General features: G+C 40.8%; 1 long non-coding RNA gene across 1 annotated transcript in view; it reads left to right on the top strand.

Moving 5' to 3' along the window:
• The first annotated feature begins 2,909 nt into the window (after positions 1-2,909).
• Positions 2,910-24,385, top strand: part of LOC128780559 (uncharacterized) — a 74,271-nt gene continuing 52,795 nt past the window's right edge. Inside the window, exon 1 of the long non-coding RNA XR_008426484.1 lies at positions 2,910-2,978. This is a non-coding gene — a long non-coding RNA (uncharacterized lncRNA). The remainder of the gene's footprint in view (positions 2,979-24,385) is intronic.

Raw genomic sequence — 24,385 nt, 5'->3', positions numbered from 1 at the left:
GCCAAAGCTAGTCTGGAAATCATTTTTCCTCAGAATTATAATGATATTTCTCCCTGGTCCATGAACTTCTAGAGTGCCTTTCCTAAATCTTTGTATGTTTTCTTTTTCCTCTCTGAGGTTTTTTGGATCTTTCCTTTATCCTGGATATTCTGAAATTTTATAATGATGAAGATTAGAGTTTGTTCTGGACACATGGCACTGCCCTTTCGTTTTGCTCAGTTCTGGGGAAATTTTTTTTGTATTATTTCTTTGATAATTTTCTCCCCTCCTTTTTCTTGGTTTTCTTTTCTTTTTCCTATTAATAAGATATGAGTCCTAACTGATCAATTATATCATTTCCTTATTTTTTCCCATTCCACTTATTTATTTTTATATTTTCTAATTTCCTTAATTTCTGATTCTTCTACTTGAATTTTAAATTTCTGGTGTCATTTAAAAGTGAAAAATGCAGGATGGGGCAAATGTAGGTTTACACTTGTTTGTATGGAAATTAATTAATAAATAATAATACAAGAATAAACTATGTTTCACGCACTCACAACTGCAAACTTACTTTGTCCTGACCTGTATTTCTTATGTGTATATTTTTTTCTTTTTAGAAACAGCATCCTGCACTTGTCTCTTGGATGCAATATTTTTCTTATTTCTCTGAGGATATTCTAATTTCTTTTTTATTTCTCTTTTGCACATTTATAGTTTTTTGTTAGAGACTTTCCTCAGATGTATGGTGTCCTGGCTGTCTGCTCAGTTGCAATTATAAGTTCTGCAAAGTTGAGTAAAAGCTCTAGGCACTTTGTGGTTTGGGCTGACTGGTGACTTTGATCAGTCAGGGCCCGTAGGTCTTTTCTCTGTGGTTCTTCAACTTCTCTAATGATAAATACTCAAATGTACTGTTGGAGCTTGCATCTGAACGGCAGGTTCCGGAAACCATGGCTGGGGGATGATGGTCCCCTGTATGATGGTTAATAATCAGATGCTAAAATCAGAGTAGCTGGTAGCTTTGTCATTTGTCACTTATTTGACTTACTTGAACTTAAAAAAAATCTGTTAAGCTAGGCACTAATAGTACCTACTTTGTAGGCTATCTTTAAAGATTAAATGAATCAATAAATATAAAGTGCCTACCGTATTTGAAACATAATGTGTTCAGTAAGTCACCTATTTTTACTATCGGCATTGTCATCATCATTAATTCAGTATAATTCCCCTGTTATGCCTCCTCCCTCCCTCCACTGGCCTGGCATAGAGCTTCTCTGGTTTGGTGTGTCTAGACTGGAAGCCTCCCACCTCCTGCCCAGGTGAGGATGAACAGTGTCTCAGCTAAGTAGGGTGGGGAATGGGACCTAGGAGATTTGTTGGCTCCTTATCCTGACTTTTAGCCAGGTCGTCTTGATCTTCATTTCCATTCCTCAGAACACTTTCAAAGGTTCCTGGTGCCACCGATTCCCACGTGTTTCTGGTGTATAGAGGCACAAGTGGTGTTCTTGCCATAGGATTTTCCATCTGGAGCCACTTCCTTTCCAGATTTCTCTGCCTGCTAAGTTGACCACCACTTTTCCACCTGCCTGTGGTCTCTTGTCTACTAGGTATCTCCTCTCCTATTTTCTTTTTTTTTAAGAAAAAAATTATTTCTTTTTAGAGAGAAGAGAAGGGAGAGAGAAAGAGAGGGAGAGAAACATCAATGTGCAGTTGCCTCTAGCATGCCCCCTACTGGGGACCTGGCCTGCAACCCAGGCATGTGCTTTGACTGGCATTTGAACTGGTGACCCTTTGGTTCACATCCAGCGCTCAATCCACTGAGCCACACCAGCCAGGGCTCTCCTCTCCTATTTTCTCTTGCCTAGTCAGTTTACGTCTTTCATTTTCCTTTACTGATGCTCTAGTTGAGTTTGAGGATGGAATAAAAATCAACTTATGTATCCAACTGGCCATGTTAATTAAGTATAAGGCTGCTGATTTCATTTCTTCATCTATGAAGTGGAAGGTTACAGTGGCTAAACTTTAAAGCATTTTCCTCCACTAAAAATCTTTGTTCCTGTGTATGATTTAGATTTAATCTAATTCCCAGCTGATCACAGTTAGATTCCCTATCACTTATCTTATTCTCAGAATAATAGTGGTTATTTTTTGCTTTTGTTGTTTTGAATCTCTTTGAGCAAGAGGCCTGTGGTGTAGCAAATTATATCTTGTGTACAAATTAGAGTAAACTGAAAAACACAGGTGACTTTTGTTCCCTTCTGTATCACAAAGACCTTTTCAATACACCTGATTGATTGTAAAGCGAACTCCACGAGCAGATGTGAGCTACTGGGACTCTACTGATGATAATTTGGGTGCTGTAATATTCATCATGCTGCGCTATTTGGCAAGCAAGTAGGAACCTTTAAACTTTTGCTCTTTCCAAGAAGAGAAAAATCCTAAAAGAAAATGATACAAAAATTTAAATTGGAAAGACGTTTTCCTTCTATGGAAAAGCACACAGAATGTCCTGATAAGTCAATGAAAGTTCTGTTTTGAGTAAGAAGGCTTAGGTCAGATTTTTGTCACTTGCATCCGGAGGAGTCTTTGGCTTACCCAGAACGGTGGAGACGGAGTAGGCTGTGCAGTCTTCCTCTTCGGATTGCCACTGCGTGGTCTGGCACTTTGTACTTGTAACCTCAGTGTCTGTATCTGTTTGCTGTGCTCACTAAGGTTCATCTTTAGCTCCTGTTTGTTCTATTTTCGTATCCAGGAGAGAAACTTCCACAGGATGGTGAATATTTGTAAGAGGGCGGGTTATACGGCGTTTGAAATAAACAGCAGCTTCTTAGCGTTGGGTGTAATCCACAGCGTGTGGTTTTTGTTTCTTTCAGGGTCATTCCACAGCCGGGTGTCCGACCTTTCGGCGTCTCTGCATCACACTGGAAGAAGACTTGTCTTGGGCCACACATTAGATACATTGTGACACACAGTCACAAGAAAAGTTCAGAATATTTTAAGTAAGTTTACGATTTTGTGTTGGGCCGCATTCACAGCCATCCTGGGCTGCTGTGGCCTGTGGGCTGCAGGTTGGACACCCCTGGAGAGGATAGGAATACATTACTCTGAAAAGTTTTCAGTTAAAACAGGAGTCCTAAAGATTCAAGGTAAGGGAGACAATGACAATTTTTATCTCTGATACAAATAATTTGAACACACCTGCGTTCAAATGTTTGTAGAAAAAGAGAATAAAGCATCAATATTGACAATTTCAGGTTAATCAGCGACCCAATCTCTAAAACATTACTTGTACTTGGAATTAGTCTCTCATTGAAAATAATTCTCATTGCATGCAGAGTGTCTTTTTTAAGTCTAGTAATTTTGGCATATTTCGGTGGTTGATTGCCTGGGAGACACTTCTTCCTTTGTCCTTACAAACCAAATGCCACCTTTATTCAGGCGAGGTGTGGCCATGTTCTCCTGGGACTCTGGTATCTCAGCTCCAAGGGCTGAATCTTGATTAGTCTTAGACAGTCACAGTTATTCTATCTCCCCGGCCATTGATTGGTTTAAGGTTGAGCAGATAATGTGGTTTTGGCTAGTGAAATGTGAGGTAGAATCTACGGAGTGGCTTCTGGAAAGGTTAACTTTGTTCCCAGTGAAGGACCCAGAGATGTGCTTTGCTGAGTATGGAAGTGTTGTTTGGTGCAGCTGCAGCTATTTTGTGACTATGAGAAGATGTTTTTGAAGACCTCATTGAGGATGACAGAGTAGAAAGTTGGAAAAAAAATGGGATATTGATATGGTAATGTTGCCAAGCTGCTGACTTGAGTAGCCCTGGGACAACAACCTCTTTGAACTCTGTATTCTGTGAAATAATACACTTCTTTATTATTTAAGCCATTTTAAGTTGGTTCTCAGTTACTTGTAGCTAAAGTAATCCTAGCTGATATAGTAATAAGACATTTCATGCTTTAACTCTTTTGACTAAAACTTTTGTTCTACACTTCCTCCAAATGGGGTAGATGTATAACAAGAACAATACAAATAGATAAAAGAATTACAAATATCAAAGAATTACAGAATGTCAGCACTGAGTGGAATTTTGATAAATGACTCAAAAAACATTTGTTGAGATGGCTCGGGACTAGATAAGCAGAGAATAAGACAGACACTGTGCCTGCTCTTTTGGAGCTTACTAGTCTAGGGGGTCTCAGAGAGTATTTGGTCTGATCTGTTTACGAAGAAAGGGACGGTTTTATATCTCTCAGTGTTGGGATAATTCTTTTTGTCACTTAATAAGGAGGGTAGATCCTATTAGAGGAGAGACTACACACTTGTGGTTCTTTCTTGCATTTGAACATTCAGCTACCTCTTTTGTTCTTCCGAGTAACTGAGGTTTTGGCTACTCAGGTTTGGGCCAGGAGCTGAGTTTGGGTGTAAGGGACAGAGAGAACTGAATTTCTGTACATAACAGAGTAAGAGGGTTTGGAATTACTTGCGTGTGTGTGAGTGTGAATGTGTGTGCACAACAAGATGTTCAAAGACCAGATGCTAATTGGAGTCGGGAGACCAGTGAGAAGTCCCCTGAGCCATGGTGGCCAAAAGGACTTTTATGATGAGATGACCCATATATAGTTGTAAGCTATTTGCTGTGTTGTGCAGGAATAAAACTCTTTGGCAGTGACCTAGAAAACTTCAGCAATAGTTTTGCTATCTATCACAGGTTTTGTTCCTTTGTTGCTTGTATGGAGAATCAGGGAGATAGAGGATTGACCCCAAGACATAGAACAGAAGACAAGATTTCATTAGAGGTGGGGAATGAGAGAGAATTCAGCAGAGGCGGGAAAATGTACTTCATTCCCCGATCTCTCTCCGCTTGGGAACTCGGCTGACATTTCGAAGAGGGCTCTGGACTTAACACTGGGTGTGGAATGGGATTTGACCACTTTAATTTACATCTTACAGGACATCTGGATTACAGTCGTACCCTGCTGGTGGCTGCAGGACTCATCACAATAGTAATTATTCAGTTATTGGGAATTACCTTTCCTTATAGGACAATATGATCCTTAAGGACAGGAACCATGTCTGTTTTTATCAATAACATTCATATTGGGTAGTGCTTAGCCCATAAAATAAGCATTCAATTAGTATTTATTAAATGGTTCCCTCTTGATAAAGAAAGACTATGATTTAAATGTTCATAGCATTTCTCCTTCTGAGCTTGCAGAAAAGCAGCAGCCTTTCCCTCAGGTGGCCTCCCCCAGGAGCTTGTGTCTTGCCAGGTGAGCTCCCTGCCAGTTCCTTACTAATTTGGTGACAGGGAGACCTGGAGAATTTGAGAGAGGCCAGCCAGGTTTATACTGGAAATATCAGAGAACTGCAAACAAGAGGAACGTATTAGAAACAGGCACTGGGAAGGGAGACAGAGAAGACATCTTGGGGGAGTTGAGTTTTGGGGAGATTTGGAGAGGGAGTTATGATTTGGGGTGCTTGGAGAGGGAGAAGGGAATTTTGGAGGGGCAGGTGCAATCCATATGAATGCACACACAAATACAAATAAGAGTGACAGGAAAAGCTGGCTTCCATCGCATTTGTTCTGTGTTATGAGTGGGATCTCTTTGGACAATTTTTTAATGGATTTCATTGAAGATGTAGATTATTTCTTGGGTGTTTATGACAGTATTACTTTGAATGAGACCTCAGGCTGGGTTGACTTCTAGGTGAGAAAAGGCCAGTCTGGCTTTACATGGGATACTACCTGTGTGGTAAACTGAGTTTCACATTTTGTTATCTTCCCTAGTGCCCCCAAGCACTCAGGAGGGCCCGCAAATATTTGTTGCACAGACTGAAACAGCAGTAACCTAAGATTGTATGCCATTCGATCTGATAGCTTTTAAATATGGGCAGAATTAGGACTAAGGACTCACTCTCATATTTTGTTCTTTCCTTCAGTAGATTTAAAGAATGGTGTTAGAAAATGCACAGTGAGAGAAGGACATTCCATTTTGAGGCTCTCCCAGAAATATGCACAAAGGTCATTTAGACTGACTTATTTTTACCATTTGAGTTAATCTGTGAAAAGCAAGTCACTCCCTGTTACCAAGCAGATCCTTCTAAGGATCTGACAAACATTCAACTGGGTTATTTTTTTCTAAACTAGAGACTCACTGAAAAGTCACAGAAGTGGAAAGCCTAACTTACCTGGAACGCAGTAAAATGATGGCATTCCTCCTGGTTGGGGGCACGTCCCTGTGGTCTCCTCTTCAGCTGAATTAACTGGATCGAAACTATATGGACTCTTGGATGAAAGGTTTCATTACTGACAGGCCATGTTTCATTCTGTGTCTAGGAGAGGAGTCTCTTCTATCCATCTGGTGATAGGGTGGGGTCCTCGGGTATGCAAATGTAGCAGAGCTCAGAGGTAAGTTCAGGGGGCCCCGCTGTGCCCTTACAGAGGCCACCCCAGAGACGTTCAGAGGACCAGATGCCTGGTTCAGCAAATGGTGGTATCTCTGAAAGGTCTGGTGCCGTTCCTTCGCTGCCCATTTCTCTCTCTCTTACTCCTGGACTTCTAAGAGGCTCACGTGAGGTGTCTGTGGCCATGTTAAGGCAGAAGGAGAACATATCTCTTTCTCTTTGTTCTTAGAGGCATTTAAAAAATGCTAGGCTTAATGCCACCTGTCAGGGACCACACACTCTGACATCTATTACAAGTGTCACTGGAGGTGAGATGCCGGAGAATGATCCCTCTGGAGGCTTCCAGACCCTGCTGTCCTCCCAGGGCCCAGGTGTTGAGTGCCAAGCAGATGAGCTTGGCAGGTTATTCAGGCCCATGTCAGGTTACTTAGAGAAAGAAAACCACAACAAACTGGCAGGAACCCCTGACGTCTGGGAGAAGTTTATTCTGTTTGCATCAGCCAGAGGCTGCCCTGACATGGTTTTGTCTGCCTCATAGAAAAGGAAGGAAGAACTCGTAATTCGAAGCTAATGGCCTAATACTGGAGGCTGCTTGGGAGTTTGAGAAACCTAGAGAAAAAGAACTAAAACCCATGAGCATGTGTTTGAGAAGAGTTTATATTGCCTTGGCATGGAGTCTGCTGAAAGGCCAGTGATGTGGTTTGGATCGTGTCTGCAACATGAGGTGGGCACAAAGCCCCAGGAACCTGTGGGAAGAGGGGCGGCTGAGGTTCTGGCCTCTGGGACGCAGCCGGGGCTTGTGGTATGGGGAATGGGTTTCCCAGGGAAATAAGTACTTATCTTCACAGAGTCAGAAGAAGTCCTGTGAAGAATCTAAAGTTGCTTCAACCTATAAGCCTTTTCTGAACTCAGAAATACAGTGCGTGTGTGCACACACACGCTGTTCCTCCAGGGTCCGTGCTCTTTAGTTGTTTTCTTTCTCAAACGGGAGCGAACACCATGTAGGTGGGATGACTCAAATGGGATTATTTTAAAATGCATCCCCCTTCTCCATTCTACGGGGGGTTGAGGGGGATTACAAGCAAGCTTCATGAAATGTCTCTGCTCCTCTCTGGGAAGGGAACTGTAAATGTCAAGTCATCAGTCTCCGTGATAACAGCTCACACAGGTATGAGCAGATCTGACAGGGAAGGAAGAGCATGGCAGGCCCATGCACAAGCGTCACTTGCAGTTACTGAGACCAAGGTCCTAGCTGTCCAGTGTAGCCAGTAGATGGCCAAGTGAAGACAACTGGGGGGCGGGGAAAAGGGGTAGGAGGCCTGGCCTGGTGACCCCCACAGGTACAAATAGCCCTGCAGAGGGTGCAGCACAGGGGAAGCAGAGGCTTAGCAGGTGCAGTGCCCTCCCTTCTCCATCCCAAACCCCAGGTGCCTCATGTGCACTTGGTGTTAACAGAGCTTCTCAAACCCTGATGAGTGCCTGAGCCTCCTGGAGATCTTGTTAAAATGAAGTTTCTGATTCTGTGGGTCTGAGGATAGGGCTGGGGATGCTGCATTTCTGATGAACTCCCAGATGACGCCGATGCTGCTGGCCCAGGCACCATGCTCTGATTAGCAAGGTGTTAAGGGAATCTTGGGTCACCTGTGTGTTCTCAGGTGGCACAGCTTCAACAGGAAGCAGAATCAACAAAGGTACACAAACACATTCAACTTGAACTTAACCTGACTAGTGTTAGGAGGAAATTGTCCAGATAATTTCTAAATCTTTTGGATTTGGAAAATTTCTAAATCTTTTGGATTTGGAACGCCTTGTATGATGAAAAAAATCTTTCTACAGCTGAGAGCTGATGTAGGGCTGTTCAGGTCTATATTAAGAAGGCTTCGCAATTCCTGAGTACACACCAGCTGAGGGAGGGAGCGTGCCCGGTGGCAAGGGGAGGTGAACTTGGCATGCACGTTGGCCAAGGACCATCTATAAAGTGCACAGCCCATGTGTGCACAGTTGGGAGCTGGGCTTTGCAATGGATGCTTGTCTAGTCGAGCTAGAGAAGGGAAGTTAACAGAGGGGTCATAAGGCCCACCCCCGTCCTCTAGTTTCCCAGAAGGAAAAGGACAGCAAGACAATGAAAGTGAAGAGATTGGGTTTCTATTTTTATTCTTCAGAGGAGAGAAAAATAAACTCACTTGAACAAATCAAAGAGCAAAACATTAAAAAAAAAAACAAAGAAAAGAGATCAGTGATGAAGAGGGGAAGGAAATCTCCTTGGTAGATAAAACAGATTTGTCAAATATATTACATTCATTAAGATTTTCCTCTGCTTATGATGTGTGCTTTTCAGAGGCTTTTCTTAGCATTAACGGACGCTCTGGGAGAGGAGAAAGTTGGCAGAAAGAAGCCTAGCAAATATATAAATAAGCTTTGGAGGTTTCAGAAGTTTCATTTCCCACAATAGAACGCTCTCCAGGCTAGGCAAACTTTTTCTTACTTAAACAAATGCTTTGAAAGACAAAGATTTCATATCGTCAGTGGAACATTCAGGCTAATAATTGCCTCTGTTCTTCTTACCTTGAAGTCTCAACAGCCAGCAGATTTATGATTCACTTTCGGCAACAAGCGCCTTCGAATAAATGTTACCTTCCCAGGCTGCAAACTGAGTTTTTGCAAACACACAGAAATCCTCTTCACTAAGAGAAACTAAGTTTTCTGGCTATGAAACACTGTTTGCTTTTCTCAGGAAAATTAATCAGAAAACTTTTAAAATAGCCATTTTTAATAGTTGATTACCAGTGAAATTTCATAGAAGCTTTTGTTGGGGGACGAGGGGGTGGAGGTGTGAAGGGGAAAGATGCATTGGGCCTTTCTCTAAAGTTTGCGGACCTCAGAAACTTTACACAGTTTAAGATTGGGGATTTTCATATTCCATTGTGTAAATGTACCATAGTCTTTTGGTCCATGCATTTACTGATGGGCACTTAGGCTGCTCCCAGCACTTGGCTATGGTAAATTGTGCTGCTATTAAAAAGAAATTAAATAATAATAATAATAAAGATTGAGGATTTTAAGCCCATTTACTTTGTAGTTGGAACAAGATAATTCTAAAATTTTTAAAGCAAAGGAAATAATACAAACAAGTATACACGTAAGAATTAAGTTGAAAGGTATAGACCACACGTGTTGGAATCGAAACTCTTTCAGAAAAGCAGCTTTCTATCAGAGCTGTTCAGTTGTCAGGGCCAACTCAGGGAACATTACTGCTTTCCTTAAATATGGCAGGTAGTAGGGGCACCAAGGGAGGTGAGACCTGGTGCTGGTCCCCGCACAGAGACTTCTAAGTTGGGAACAAGCCGGGGAAACACAATGAGCTGTGGGAATGTGCCGGATGCCCCACCTGGAGTGTGTGGGGGGCATGCTAGGTCTCAAGGGTCTTGCCTCAGTTTGGGATGTGGCAGTCACCTAGGTAGAAGGCAACTAGGCTTCTTTCAGAAGTATGACACTGTTTTGGCCTGACCCTGTGACACTGCTCCATGGTCTGTCTGGATTTCATTCACTGTCCCTTCCCCAGTTTGACTTTTGTGGGATAACTTCTGCCTTCATGATAACGACCCTTTATGGGAACTCAATAGGTGCCAGGCATCATGCTGCTAACCATTTTTAATACGTTATTTTCTGGATGCAGGTATTATTGCTGCATTATACATGAGGAAACTGAAGTTTACAAAATTTGAGTAATTTTCCCAAGGTCACACAAACTAGTAAGTTCTAGAACATGGATTTATTTTTACATTTTTAAATATTTAATTTTTAATTACAGTTGATATTCAATATTGTATTAGTTTCAGGTGTACAGCATAGTTGTTCCAAGGTGTTAAAATCATTTTCGCTGGGGGCCATATCAGCCTCAAGGGTGCCTTGAAAGGGCCGAATGTAATTTCAACTCTTTAACAGTTAAGGAGCAGTTACATTTATACAATCCTAAAATTGTTTCGGCCCTTTGAAGGTAACTGTGAGGCTGATGTGGCCCCCGGTGAAAATGAGTTTGACACCCTGTGTTAGACATTTAACTTACGAAGTGATCTCCCCGTAAGTCTAGTACCCATCTGATACTGTACATAGTTATTACAGTATTATTAATGTATTATACTTATTACAGTATTATTGACTATATTCCCATGCTATACTTTAAATTCCCCTATTTTATAACTGCCAATATGTATTTCTTTTTTTCCCTATTTTATTTTTTTCAGTTTTTGAATTATTGTTGTTCAATCATAGTTGTCTGCATTTTCTCCCCACCTCTCTACCCCACCCCAGCCAACCCACCTCCCTCCCCTGCTTCCACCCTCCCCTTTGGTTTTGTCCATGTGTCCTTCATAGTAGTTCCTGAAAAACCTTCTCCCCAATATGTATTTCTTAATTCCATTACTTTTTCCACTCAGCTCTCCCAACCCCCTCCCATCTGGCAACCATCAGTTTTAGAAGACGGATTTAAACCCACGTCTGTCTCACTCCAAAGCCTGTAATTTTGACCATTAACAACGACAACAGTTAACATTTATTAAATGCTCTGTTTCAGGCACATAGGTCTTCTTATGAGTTCATTTGTTTAATCTTCACCTGAATTCTATGAGGGTATCAGCATTATTATTCCTGTTTTACAAATAAGGAAACAGAATCACCTGTGACTCACTTGTCCAAGGTCACACAGCTGGCAGGGGGGAGCCTGGATCCAGGCTCGGGTAGGCAGGCTCCAGCGCCCACACCCTTAGCTACTGCGCCCACCACCTATACGCTGAGACCCTACATTGGTCTCTGCCGTGCTCCAGGTTCTGGACCCAGACTTTGGTTCCCTGGTTGGCTTGTCCACTCTTCTGCTTCTATTGGCGTGGCAGCCCCTTCATCAGCTCTACTCTTTCTAGTCTGCAAAGCTCTCTGTTCCTTCACTGCCCTTCAAACACTGATGCTGATGGGTCCCAGACACTGTGTCAGGCACTGATGGGTACATATTGACAAAGAAGTATTTATTTAAAGAAATAATGGACCCCGTTCCGAAGCCAGTCACAATCCAGTGGGCAGCCAGACACAGCAGCCAAGTATCCCGGAGCCGCATGACAAGTGCTGTGATGAGGAAAGTGTGAGTGCTCAGGTCACCTGTAGCCCCGTGCAAGCTGAGGACACCCCACCGAGGGGGCTTTCTAAGGGAATGTTTGAAAATAATCCTGAAAAAGCAGGAGTTCACAAGGCAAAGGAGGGAGGGAAAAGAGATCTTAAGTCCAAGTTTTTATTTTTTTAACCTTTTTACATGTATGGTTGGAAGAAGCTGGTGGCTTGTCTGTATCTCAGGACTGAAACACACATAAAGGATGCATAATAATAATGGCTAATATTTATTAATAACCTTTAATAGGCCAGGCAAATTTCTGAGTCTTTATATGCATTGTCTAGTCCAATCTTTGCACTCATACTGTGACATAAATGTCATCATTATTTCCAGGTTCCACTTAAATTTCATGGGGGCCTGGGGAAGGGGAAGAATCTTTTCAACCCAGTTTGTTCTGGTTTCATAACAGGGATGAAGACATTTCTAAAGCACTGTCTGCAGACCGCCCATGCCTGATTGATGAGGGAGCTTGTTTAAGCTGTGCAGTAGATTCGAGGCCCAGAACAGTAGAATCGGATTGCTTTTCCATGCTCTGCAGGCGATTTCGGAGCACACCAAACAATGGACCACCCCCTAGCTGGTGACCCCTGAGCATGGGGGCAAGGTTGTTCCCTAATCGCTTTGGCCACCCATTTTCCAAGAGAACCAGCTCAGACAGTTCAAGAGGGGCTATTTCCCCAGAGGTGGAATTTTCTTCTCCTCCTTGGTCTCACATATGTGTTCCAAAGTCATTATATATTTTTTTCTAATTTTTGTAAGACTCTAGGCTTTGCAACAATAATTTTCAGAAAATGAGCCCCCAATCAACACATGCTAAGGATACGCTGGTCTTTTAATAAGAGAGCTGCCTCATGCAACGATCTGTCAGTCAGTCGTGTCTTCAGTTCACCTCTCGCACAGGCGGTGGTACCAAGAGAGCCTTACCTTTCGTGCTTGGTTGGAAGGGTCTAGCACAAATGGTACTTTTCGTTCACCCCCTCCTCCCACGGGAAACAGGCCATGGAGACTCTGGGTGAGAAGAACGTGTAGCTCTCTGGTGGTGAGACCAGCAGTGTTACTCTCTAACGGTTTCTCTTATCCTATAGGGCCCAGAGCGTAAGGACTTTGGCATCATAGAGTAGCAAAAATGGGCTGCATGTATACAGTTCTGTGGTTTTCAGTATATTCACATTGTTAGCATAATAATAAAAAAAAGTTCAAAATGATCTAAATGAATCAAACCTCCATTTTTTGTCTTAGTTCATGATTGCTGAACCCTTGGCAATGCCAAACCCTTACAACTTGAACCTTCAATGCTAGTGAAGAGTTGGGATGTGATATAAAGGCACAAGGGATTAACAAACAATTGTTAAATTCTCTACATCTCCTCCTCTTCCAAAGCACCATGTGGAAACAGGTGCATGAGATGGGCTCTTTGATGACTATTTAAGTGCATTTTCACAACTGTATTCAGGTTTCCAATGATCACTTACAGAAGAATGAGATCTTAATTCCTGACAGGTTTGCAGGTATCCAAAGATCGACTTTGACTCTATACAGGTTGGAGAGATTTGGAGGAACAGAGAACGCTATGCCAAATGTAAGAATATGCTTTATTTGTAAACGTCCATCCATCTGTTTAGTACTGACTATAAAACCGCAGTGAGATAAACAATAACAGGTGAGCAAAATAGGGTCTTGCATTCACAACCATTCTGTCTAGCATGTGATCAAATAAACATAATCTATTCTGCAGAATGCTTATCAGGTTAAAACGCTCTACCTCCTGTGGGAGGGCTTTGGAAAGTGTAGGTGGGCCATTTGCTGTCATCTAGGGAGACACTGAAGAATGATAGTAGGAAATGTTCTGCAATGATAAGGTATTCATTCAACAACCACTTATTTAATGGGTATCTATTGTGGACCTGTAGACTGTACTAAAACTTGAAATAACATGGTGAGTAAGATAGGCATAGAGTTGCAATTATATTGGAATATACAGTCCTCAAGAGAGAGGAAATGAATCCAAGGATTTAAATCAGGTTTTGTGACTGCTGTGGTGGGGAAAGTACTCTTGTTGTGCAACAAGCCACCCCCAAATTTCGTGACTTAAAACAGCAACCCTTTGTAATTTCTCAGGAATCTGCAGGTTGGCTGACCTGGACTGAGCAGCTCAGCAGATCTTTTCTGGACCGGCTCACGTGTCCACGGGTCATCTGGGGGACAGCTGGTCTGGCCTAGGCTTGGTTGAGGAAGCTCGCCTAGGCAGCTCTCATCCACCTCCTGGGGCCACCAGACTAGCCCAGGTATATTCTTCTCTTAGGTTTGGCAGAAGTAAACAAAGCAATTGGAAATACACAAGACCTCTTAATGACTATACTAAAGACTGATACTTTGCTACATCTGTTTCAATCTATGGGCCAAGGAAAGCTACATGGCTGAGCTCACATTTAAGGAGTGGAAATATATTCTCTTATCCATCAGTTGGAGAAACTGCAAAGTCAGAGAAAGAAGTGTGCGGATACAGTGACGGGTGAAGAAGTGGGTGAGTGAGGCAACCTCCCTGCATAGGCATTGAGCACCTAGTGAGACCTAAAGGGTGAGCAGGGTAATCCAGAGGAAAGAGGCTGGGTGGGATGGTCAGGGGAAGAAATGTTCTAGTTAGGAGAAAAAGCAAGTAGGCTGTTCTAGAGGCATGGCAAGCTGGAGGAACTGAAAGAAGGCCAGTAAGGATGGATAGAAGGAAGCAATTGTAAGAGGATGAGCAGAGTAGGATCAGATAAAGAAGACCCTTATCTGCATGGTAATGATGACTTTGGAGTTTCTTTTAAAGGCCTTCAGAGCCAGGGAGGGGGTTCTGATGTCGTGGTTAACTTTCGCTAGCCACCATTGGCCCCGTGGTCTAGATTTAAGGGAGAGCGTCCTTGCTCCATTTTGCAATTACATAAGTAACAAAGTGCACCCTCCTCAATATTTTGATTAGAATTTCACATTATTTGTGCAATATATTCCCATTCCCTTGGGCCCTCTGATTAATGTCTCCGCACAATCCCATTTTGACCTTTAGTAATTAGTGCAAATATTTTAAGTTCAGCATATTAATTCCTCTAGCAGGAAAAGCATTTGCTTTGAGAATCATCATAAATCATTAAAAAAAATTAATTGGCCAGTGAAAGAAGAGGCCATTTTTCAGCAAATACTGGCAGTCTCATTGTAGGCTGAAACTTAGATGTTAGTAACAGTTTCTGACCTGCTCAGACCTTTGACCCATTCAATGCAAGGAGGTATCTTTCTTCTTTTGTCATTCCTTAGAGGCTTTAATCCTTTAAAGAATTTTAAAGGGGCACCATAGCAGAGCTACAGAACAGACTTTACTCCCAACTCTGTCACTGACTGCTTGGGTGACCTGGGGCAACTCACTTATTCCCACTGGGTTGCAATGTTTTTGTCTGTAAAGAGGGGTGCAAATGCTCCCTCAGAATGTTTCCAGTTCTGAAATTCCCTGACTTTTTGTTCTGCACATAATGGTAATTCCACAAATGGAGATTTGTAGTTTTCAGTTCCAGAGACTGTCCGAAGTACGCTTTGCTGTTGTACAAAGTCAGAGTTGCGGGGACTCAATTCAGATGAAGCAGAAGGAAGTCAGGAAGAGGACGTTTGCATGCGTGTAGGCAATACATGAATTTGTGATGAGTTAAGACATCTGCCAAGAGGCATTAGTGAGAATGGCAGTGGCTGCTGGATCACCTGTGTGGCAGAGGAAGGGCGATATTACACGGTACGTTTCGAGCTGGAATTACGCTAAGGACCCTGTGGTTCTCCCTTATTTCATTATTTGTTTTACTTTCTCGTGTGTATCTTTTACCTTAACTCTTGAGATTCGCGGCTGTACAATAACATCTGACTATTTTCTAGATCCAAGGATTCTTTGACCAGCAAGGGAAGCGCTTCTTCAGCCAAAAGCCATGAGTGTAGAGGCCTACCATGAATCAAATTCCGTTTCAGAATTTGACTTTACCCTGAGACTGAACTTATTTGGTCTCTCGTACAGCAGCTGCATTAGGGAGTCTCTTCCCTCGGTATTTGGTATCTTTGTAATTGCTGTTGACTTAGCATCTCTTAGGCACAGGAATTTTTTCAGAAGGGAGCACAAAAGGGAAGCAGAGTTCACTCCTCGGTTGTCTTTCCAACCTTCCCCAGAATGCTGACGGGAGCATCTACAACTCAAATAGTTCAAATTTCCCAGAGCAACACAAGCGCTCAATCCCAAAGATAAATCTCAGGCATTCTAAAAGGTATCCTAGTACTGTGTTAGTTATTTCCCAGAGAAGGGTTTGGCTGGTGTGATTATAGACATAAATCTGCACTTCATCTTTAGCCCGGTGGCCCATCACAGCTCGCTTCAGAATCTAAGCTCCCAAGAACAATGAGAGTCATTTTATGGGAATGAGAGATTATCAGTCACCAAGTTTGTCGGATTGGTGTTTTCCTCCAGCGTTCTTTTCTCTGAGAGCTGTGCAGGCAGCAGCCCCAGGGACCACCCCTGTGAGAGAAGCTCCACCTGTTCTTTGTTTGCTTTCAACTGACTGAAGCTTCCAGTTGGCTCTGGTTGCATCCCAGGGCCACCTGTTAGTCCCAGATAGAGAGGTGATTGAGAAAACGTTCATTTTTAATGCATATATAGTTTCAGAAGGGTTGACTCTTTCTTTCCAAGAAAGCTTTACTCCTAAACTTACAAGAAACAGCATTGCCTCAGGAATGGCTTATCTGGGTCTATGATCTCCTAGCTGGGTGCATGTGAAAAGAAAAGAAAACCAGACTATTTCTATTTTTATCTGCTTTTGGGATCAGTTTCAATTATGCCATGTATTAGGACAGTTCTATAGTATAGAACTTATTTATGTGTATGGTGTGTGCTTTAACAATTTTTACCCTTGTGTGCATTATCAGAAAAATTTAGAAACAACTGATTAGTGCTAAGTTGTCTTTGTTAGGGAGAACTAGTTAACAAGATTCATTCCTAATGCAACTTCTCACTTCAGCCTTTTGTTTTATTTTTGTAGTTTGAAATGCTATTTCACCAGCCAAACAAACTGATAAGCTTTGAGGGAAAGGAAGGTAAGGAGGGAGGGAGGGAGATAAGAGAGTGGGAAGAGGCACCAGGGAGAGGTGGGAGAGATGAGGGCAGCATGCAGTCCGCGACCTCCATGTTCCCTTTTAGCTTGAGGTTTAGGGGCCCCAGGTTATGCTTCCTTTCATCCGCTGTCTCTGCATGTAGGTGCTGAAGGGCTGTAAAGTATCAAATGGTTGAAAGATATTTCATACTCTTTAAAAAGCTATTGGCAGGGTTAAGTTACAAATTAACATTAACCCCTGAAAAACTGAGAGCTGGTTGTATAAAGCAAGGAAGAATGGTAATAAATAATCACTTCATACAAGGCAGGTGCTAAGGTGATAAACACATCAATTAGACTGGTTTAAAACAGTACACAGACACATCCATCAACCCTTTACCCTCCCTCCCCTCTGCGTTGGTCCATGCGTTAGGGTGGGTTGGGTGCTCAGGGCTATTATATCTTCCTGGATTTACTGAAATACAAACCAAGCGGATTTACTGAAATATAAACCAAGTAAGCATTTTCCATCTCAATTTGCCCTAGCATATCAGAGTGGAATAATGAGTTGAAATTATTATTACTTTTTTGATTCCTCTCTTCTGCTGTTGATTTACATACCAAACAAATTATCCTGGGTGTTGAGAGGTGGAATTAGCATTCTGTGGTTACCGATAGGAGGCAGATGTTGGATCACTCATTTTAAAGACTTGACTGGTGCTGAAATGAACATGTATTAATATGGCAAGAATAGGGGATAAGTGTATTATGCCATTGGGACAGTATGACAATTCATTTATCACCATTTATGAACTATGGGTGCATACACTGTCACAAATGAAGATGGATGTATTATCTCTTGAGGTCCCCTGACACACAGAAGTAATGTGTGTGGGCATATGTGATTTTAATATATATTAACTTGCAAATAACTCTGATGCATGCAAGCCACTGTGTGTGACAGGAGGGGGTGCTCAGTAGTCAATACACGGCGTAGACTGAAGAGAGCCAGCAGGAACTAGTTGCGGACTGATCAAGGCTATGCCGATCAACTGTTACCTTCCTTTTTCTTTTAGAAATTTTGTCAGGGATTTTTTATTCAGACAAGGAAACTAAAATAAAGAAATGCTGTGTTTAAGACAAAGCCCTGTGGTCCAAGAAACCTGTGTTGTGTTCTTAGCCTAGAAATAGCCCTCTTCCTTGTTGGTTATTATAACTGTGCTCGAAGAGCAAGATAATCTTGACTAAGAGGAATAGCAGAGAGGGGCTGCTGCTTTATTCTAACTATGCTGTCTTCACTGATTTGAAGTCTTCATCATTTGGACTAGTACTTATTTATAATTTGGAGTTCCCACACAGAACTAAGCTTTGTTGGGACAGCATCGTAGGAGGAGGCTACTTCCCTGGTTTTGCCCATTCTGGGTCCCTGAGAGATGATAGTTTAGATAGAGTCCGCTTACTCTAATTTCTCTATTGATTTCGGGAAATGTTTTTGAACTGGGAACTTTAAGGAGAATACAAAAGGACTTACTGAAGATGACTGAGCTACATTCATTAATGGGCATGACTGCATGACCTAATGTGTATTGTATGTCACGATGAGAGAATTATTCATTAATCAAAATAATACCTTTTTGTAATAAAAATATTGAGCACTCACTGTGTTTTAGGTCGTCTGTCTGTTAAGCACTTGATTCTTTTATCCCATATAAACCATAGTAATCCCATGAGGAAGCTAAAATTATCATTCCCACTTTGTAGATGAAAGTTTGTAGATATAAATTCACTTGGCCAAGATATCACAGTAGAGGCAGAGTTCTAACTCAGAGGGCCTCTGACTTCAGTCCAGAGGGCGTTCTGATGGTCACCTATGTCCCCTTCAGTAAAGGGCCAGCAATCACTCTGAACTTGCGTGGCTAAGCAAATAGTGCTGGTGCAATATGGAACATCTTCTATTATCCCATGGAACCAAGAGGACGGCTTGCTTCAGGAAATTGGTTACTCCATTTCAGTCTCATCTTTGTTGTTTGCTTTCCCGACTGCAGTCTTGGGGGGCTCCCAGGCTTGTTAGGTGAGGAATGACTGGACAGTGTTTTGTGCCTGTGGTATCTCCGAGGGACCCACCCAGCTCCTGAGGACGTCTTCTGTCTCTGGGTGGTGTTGTGTATGGGAGAGGAACATCCCAGCATCCTTGCCAGGCCATGGCTGTTTTTGTCTAGAATCTGAACTGAAAATGGACCTTCCCATTATTGTAAATGTCCTTCTCCCCAAAAATAACCAAACTGTAGTTCAAGGTCATTCTTGTTTGATCATTCATATCCAATATCATGTGGATTTCACTTATATCATGACTTTGTTTTATGTTTCCATATTTATTAGTTAGATGTTTATCTTTTAAATGTCTATAAAATATAAGAAGTTGGGGTTATACAGGCTATTTTCCAGACCAAAAAAACAGGCTGTTATCTGGCCTGGTTTAAAAGAGGGACAGGCCCTGGCCAGAGTGACTTGGTGGGTTGGAGCATCATCTCCACACCAGAGGGCTGCGGGTTTGCACATACCTAGTTTGTGGTTTTGATCTCTTGTTGCGGTTTTGATCTACACCAATCCATTTTCCTCTCCCACATTGATCTCTCTCTCTCCCTCCCCCCACCTCCTCATGCTCTCTAAAAGCAATGAAAAAAAAAGTAGGACAGATTACCCAGAAACTCCCAATTTTACAGTCACACAAGTGTAAGAAAAGGGGCATTGGACTTGGAAGTGGGCCTGGTTTCTAATCCTAGTTGTAGCATTAGCTCTCTCTATGACCTTGCTTGAGTCCCTTAATGTCTCTGGGCTGTATTTTTTCTTCTGTAAAATGAGGATGATACAAGTCTGGCTCTCTGCTCCCCCTAGGTTGTGGTGCTACAACTGAGAAGGTGTACTGGGTCAAACATTGACCAGCCATTTATTATCTTTTATGTGCTGAATTCTGTGCTGGACTCTGGAGATACAAGGATAAAGATATGATCCTCTTCCCTGATCTCACAGATCTCTTTAGTTCCTCCCCACAAGAAGCTTGCAGTGCTGGACACACGAAACCACATGTTATGGAAAAGCACTTTGTAAACTCAAAAGATTTTGGTCAATTTTGGTCAAAAAAGAGTTCCATGGTTAAATAAGCTCGGAAAATGCTGTATCCTTGGAAATTCACCATGAACATTAGCTAGTAAATGCTCTGATAAGTCATACAGCAAAGAAACATGTTTAACTCCATTTAACCTAGTCTGTTACAAACTTTAAGAAACATTTTATTGTGTACCACCTACTAATACTTGGAGTAACACCTCATTTGAGAAACTCTGCTTTAGTGACTAAGTGACTCTTAGTTGTCCCCATAGTACCCTCTACACACTTCCCTTATTGTACTCACCCATTGTTGTACTGCTTACTTACTTGTTAGTGTCCCTGACTAATCTGTGAACACCCCAAATACTGCCCATACCTGTTTGTATTTGTACCCCCAGGATGTGGGTCGAAATGGCGTCTCTGGCCATTGATAGTCATTCAACAAATGCTTGTTGAATAAACTTACAAAATTACATGTTCACATTACACAGTCATGAGCAATTTGCCTGAAATTATAAAATCCCAGGAGACAATGATTAAACTTCCTTAATCTCCTTTGTATAATGTCCAATTTAACTGATTTCTATGACCTTAATAACTTTTTTGTTATAAGGATAGAATTTTAAAATTACACCTTAATTTGGAAACAGGATAACCTGCAATGAGAACATTATTTCCTATGTTTAAAAACTGTTTTTTAAGTTCCAATATTAAAGCAAATTTACCAAAGGGGCAAAAAAGACATTATGCCATTAAGACCCTCAAATGAATACAGCTAAGAAGTGATGTAGATTGGTCCTGGAAATAGGAGCCAGGGCTATGGAAAAAGTGTAACCAGTGGGTTAGGCTTTTATTGGAATGGAAGTCAGGCGAGATGAAAGAGTCTTTCAGTGGCAGGATATTTCTGAATATCCTGGACCATAGACAGGAGGGAGAAGGGCATGGAGGCTTCATAAGATGGTTGAGTTTTAGTTTTGGTCAGGGTGTACAGATAGAGGGGTTGGTACTGCCCAAACAGTTGCAAGGTAAAAGGAAACACTAAGTATAAACGCTACTTGAGTGACAAAGGCTTTCTGCACTTATTGACCTGCTACCTGTAAGTCGCTTCCCTAGGGCTGTCAGTGGGGCCAGCAGGTAGAAATGGCAGGGCTGTGCTTTCCCTCTTATGTTCCATTAGTGCGGAAATAGGGTACAATACACCCAGATTGAATGAAAGAACAATTGAGCATGGTTGGAGTAGTAGAAGTAAGTGTTTAGAAAGTTCTGTCTTTTCATCCCTAAAAAATAGCTCTTATATTTGTATGTTCTCTGTAAAAACTTAAAAGAATATTGACTAATGGAAAAGAAGATAATAAAAATAATTACAATCCCATTAATCAAAGAGAATATCAATTATCGTTTTTGAGCACATTTTATTGGTAAATATTTTGCATGTGAACATATAATTCTTACTACTTCAATAGCCCTATTTTTACACTTACCAGTATAATATAAACACATTTCTGAAGCACTCATAATTGCCTGGACAGCTTTCATGACAACAACGTGTTCTATTTTATGTATATATCATAACTTATTTAACCAATTTCTATTATTGGGTATCTAGATTATTTTAAATTTTTACTATTATAGACATCACTGGAATGGACTTTCTTTTACTTAAATATTTGTCCATATCTATACGATTTCCTTTGGATTAATTCCAGGAAGTAGAGTTGTTGATTTAAAGATAAGTGTGTGGGTACATATTGCCAAATTAACCTTCAGAAATGTTGAACCAAATTTTATTAGTGCTTTCTAAAAAAAGTCAATACTGTTCGTCATTGCAGACATATGCCAATTTGATAGACAAAATGGTATTTCCTTGTCTTAATATGCATTTATTGATTATTATTGAGGTTAATTTTTAATTGTGTAAAAATGATTTTTATATTTTTATTGGCCATTTATATTTCTCTCAATTGATTTTGTCTTTTGCCCACTTTCTTATTGGAATGTTCATCTTTTTATTGATTTGTAAGAACTCTATATATTACCTGTTACATTTTAAATAACTCAAATTTTTAAAAGCACTTTTGTTCTTAAATAGTATCTGAAGAATATTTATTTTGTACTTTCAGCTTATCTCATTAGATAGAGTAGCCATGTGGCTCTAGTCTTCCCGTTTTGGTTTTCTGTGTTGTGGACAGAAGTCTGAATGGCATGGTAAGGAGGTGGCCTCTTAGCTTGGTAGCAGCCCAGCCTACAGAAAGCCTAGAATCTTCAGAGGAAACTGCTGGTCGTTAGATGGCATACTCTTTTGAGTTACCAAATCATTCAATTTTATTTGAGTACATTGTTTTCAATACATTAAATCTGTCCTTTTTTTCATATTTTCAGATAAGGACAAGTTTCAGAGTTCAGACTATTTTTAGGAACAGACGTGTTATCTTCTTTCAGAGTAAAGACCAGGATAAACATAAGCTTTTAAACTCAATGGTTTGGCCGATTCCATTCAAGATAGACTCTTGCCAGGAGTAAGAAGTTACTGGTTTTCCCAATATTAAAGTTTTTAAAAATATGTCAATCAGTTCCATCAGTGTAATTAAGGAACCCACTTTTGCACAGGTATTTTGTTTTCAGAATTTCAACAATCGTTAACATTCTGCCAGCGTGTTTTATACAACTTCCCCATTTCTCCCCTCTCTGCCCTCGGTATTTTAAAGCAACTTTGACACAAGTTATTTCACCTGTGAATACTTCGGTGTGCATCTCTAACTGCTAAAAACCTTTTAAAACGTAACCAGCAAATATGATCATGCCTAACACAAAGGGCAATTTTATATAACCTAGTTCTCAGTTGCATTAAACTTCTTTTAATTTTCTCAAAGATAATGTTTTACATTTGATATGTTCAACTCAGAATCCAGGGAAGAGCTCCCCATTGTATTTGACTTTTTTCTCTTAAGGCTCTTAAGAAAGAAACTCCTCTTCCCGTGTTCTTTTCACACTATTGATTTGTTGGAGAAACTGGGTCATTTGTCTTTAAAATGTCCCAATTTCTGGACTGTGTTTTTAAAAAAAACTTCTTTCTCTATTCTTTGTAGTTAGAACTAGAGGATTAATTAGATTCAAGTTCAATATTTTTAGGCAAGACCATTTCACGCATGAAGTGTGTACTTCCCTTTGAATTACAGTATGAGTCACCTCATTCTGATCACCCCATCTTTAATGATACTTTGATTGATGAGTTCAGGAGTTGTCCACATAATTCCCCCAATCAGGTTCCCCACCAACTTTTCACCTAATAATTTTGGCAGTTATTGATATTTAAGATATTTCATTAAGAGTTGCAAAATGGTGATTTTTAATTGTTTTTATTTAAAATGTTTTTCCCAACCATGGTTTTATTTTTATTTTGTTATTATTAATTGCTGGGTATTGATTTAAAAAATTATTTTATTGTATTTTTTGATTACCATTTAGTCCCCTTATATCCACCCCCCCTACCCCCCGCAATCACCACACTGTTGTCCATGGAGGGATTGAGCAAAAAGGAAAAAGGACTCGTGGACATGGAATTATTTTTAAAAACTTATTCTAATGAGCCATTTGGTTATACAGAAATATAATTATGAAAGAAAGGCGAGATATATATTTCATTCTTTCCTATTATTTGTCACTTTCAGAAATGAGTTGGTGGCCTTAGCAACCCCTAATAGTGGTCAAAGAGGTTTTTTTTCCAGTAGCATTATGAACTCATAGATTTTTATGTATTTTATGTGTCTCAATCCATTGTTATTATTATTCCTTATGATGTTCAAATTGTCCCATCTTAGACCAGAGAGGGTCCTTCGAGTTGGCTCCTGTATCCTTTTGCCATGACCTTGTTAGTCTTTGATACCCTATACATTTTTAATATAACACCATTACTCCACCTGGCCATCACTCTAAAGCAAGAATTAAAGGCACTCTACCTTACTGAGTCTGAACTCCAAAGAAGCCATGTTAAACTTCACTTTCTTTAGAATTTAATTTTTCTCAGATTCAAGTGTTACACTGAAAAATAAATTCAGGTACCAAGCAGGCACTCAATCAATGTGCCTCACTGAATTAAATTCTGCTTTGTAGAGCCAAATGTTTCACATGCTAATGTAAACAGTATGTGGGCCCAGGATACTTTAGCTCATTTCCATGAACATCTCTAAACCCACACATATTGTTGTACCTTTATGAAGCAGCTTAAACATACACCTATCAAGCCTAAAAATCTCTTTATGCAATTGTTTTTGTCATCTGGTCTATTAACATTCTCCTCACAGTGCTTTGCTTATATAAATTTAACAAGATGAAAGGTTGATGCTGAGAGAAGTCTGGTCGGATTCGTTACCTTAGCAACCTTGTCCCACTCTTCAACTGCCCTGACCTGGCTACAAAGTCCTTCACTGGCTAACGAGGCTCTCTAGATGACAGCTGGCTAGAACTCAGGCCTGTTGATAAAATGACTTGTAATCTGGATGGTAACCTTTGGAGAAATATTATCTTTATCAGATTTCCAAAAGAATCCAAACCCTGAACACAGTTCCACTTATAACTATATTCATAAGGCCATCATGCTTAAGTGCTTCTGGGAAAGCATTAGTAACAGGAAATTAAGTGTTACAGA

Source organism: Desmodus rotundus, chromosome 3, assembly GCF_022682495.2.
Source record: "Desmodus rotundus isolate HL8 chromosome 3, HLdesRot8A.1, whole genome shotgun sequence".
NCBI lineage: Eukaryota > Metazoa > Chordata > Mammalia > Chiroptera > Phyllostomidae > Desmodus > Desmodus rotundus.
This window is presented reverse-complemented; position numbering and strand designations above follow the sequence as displayed.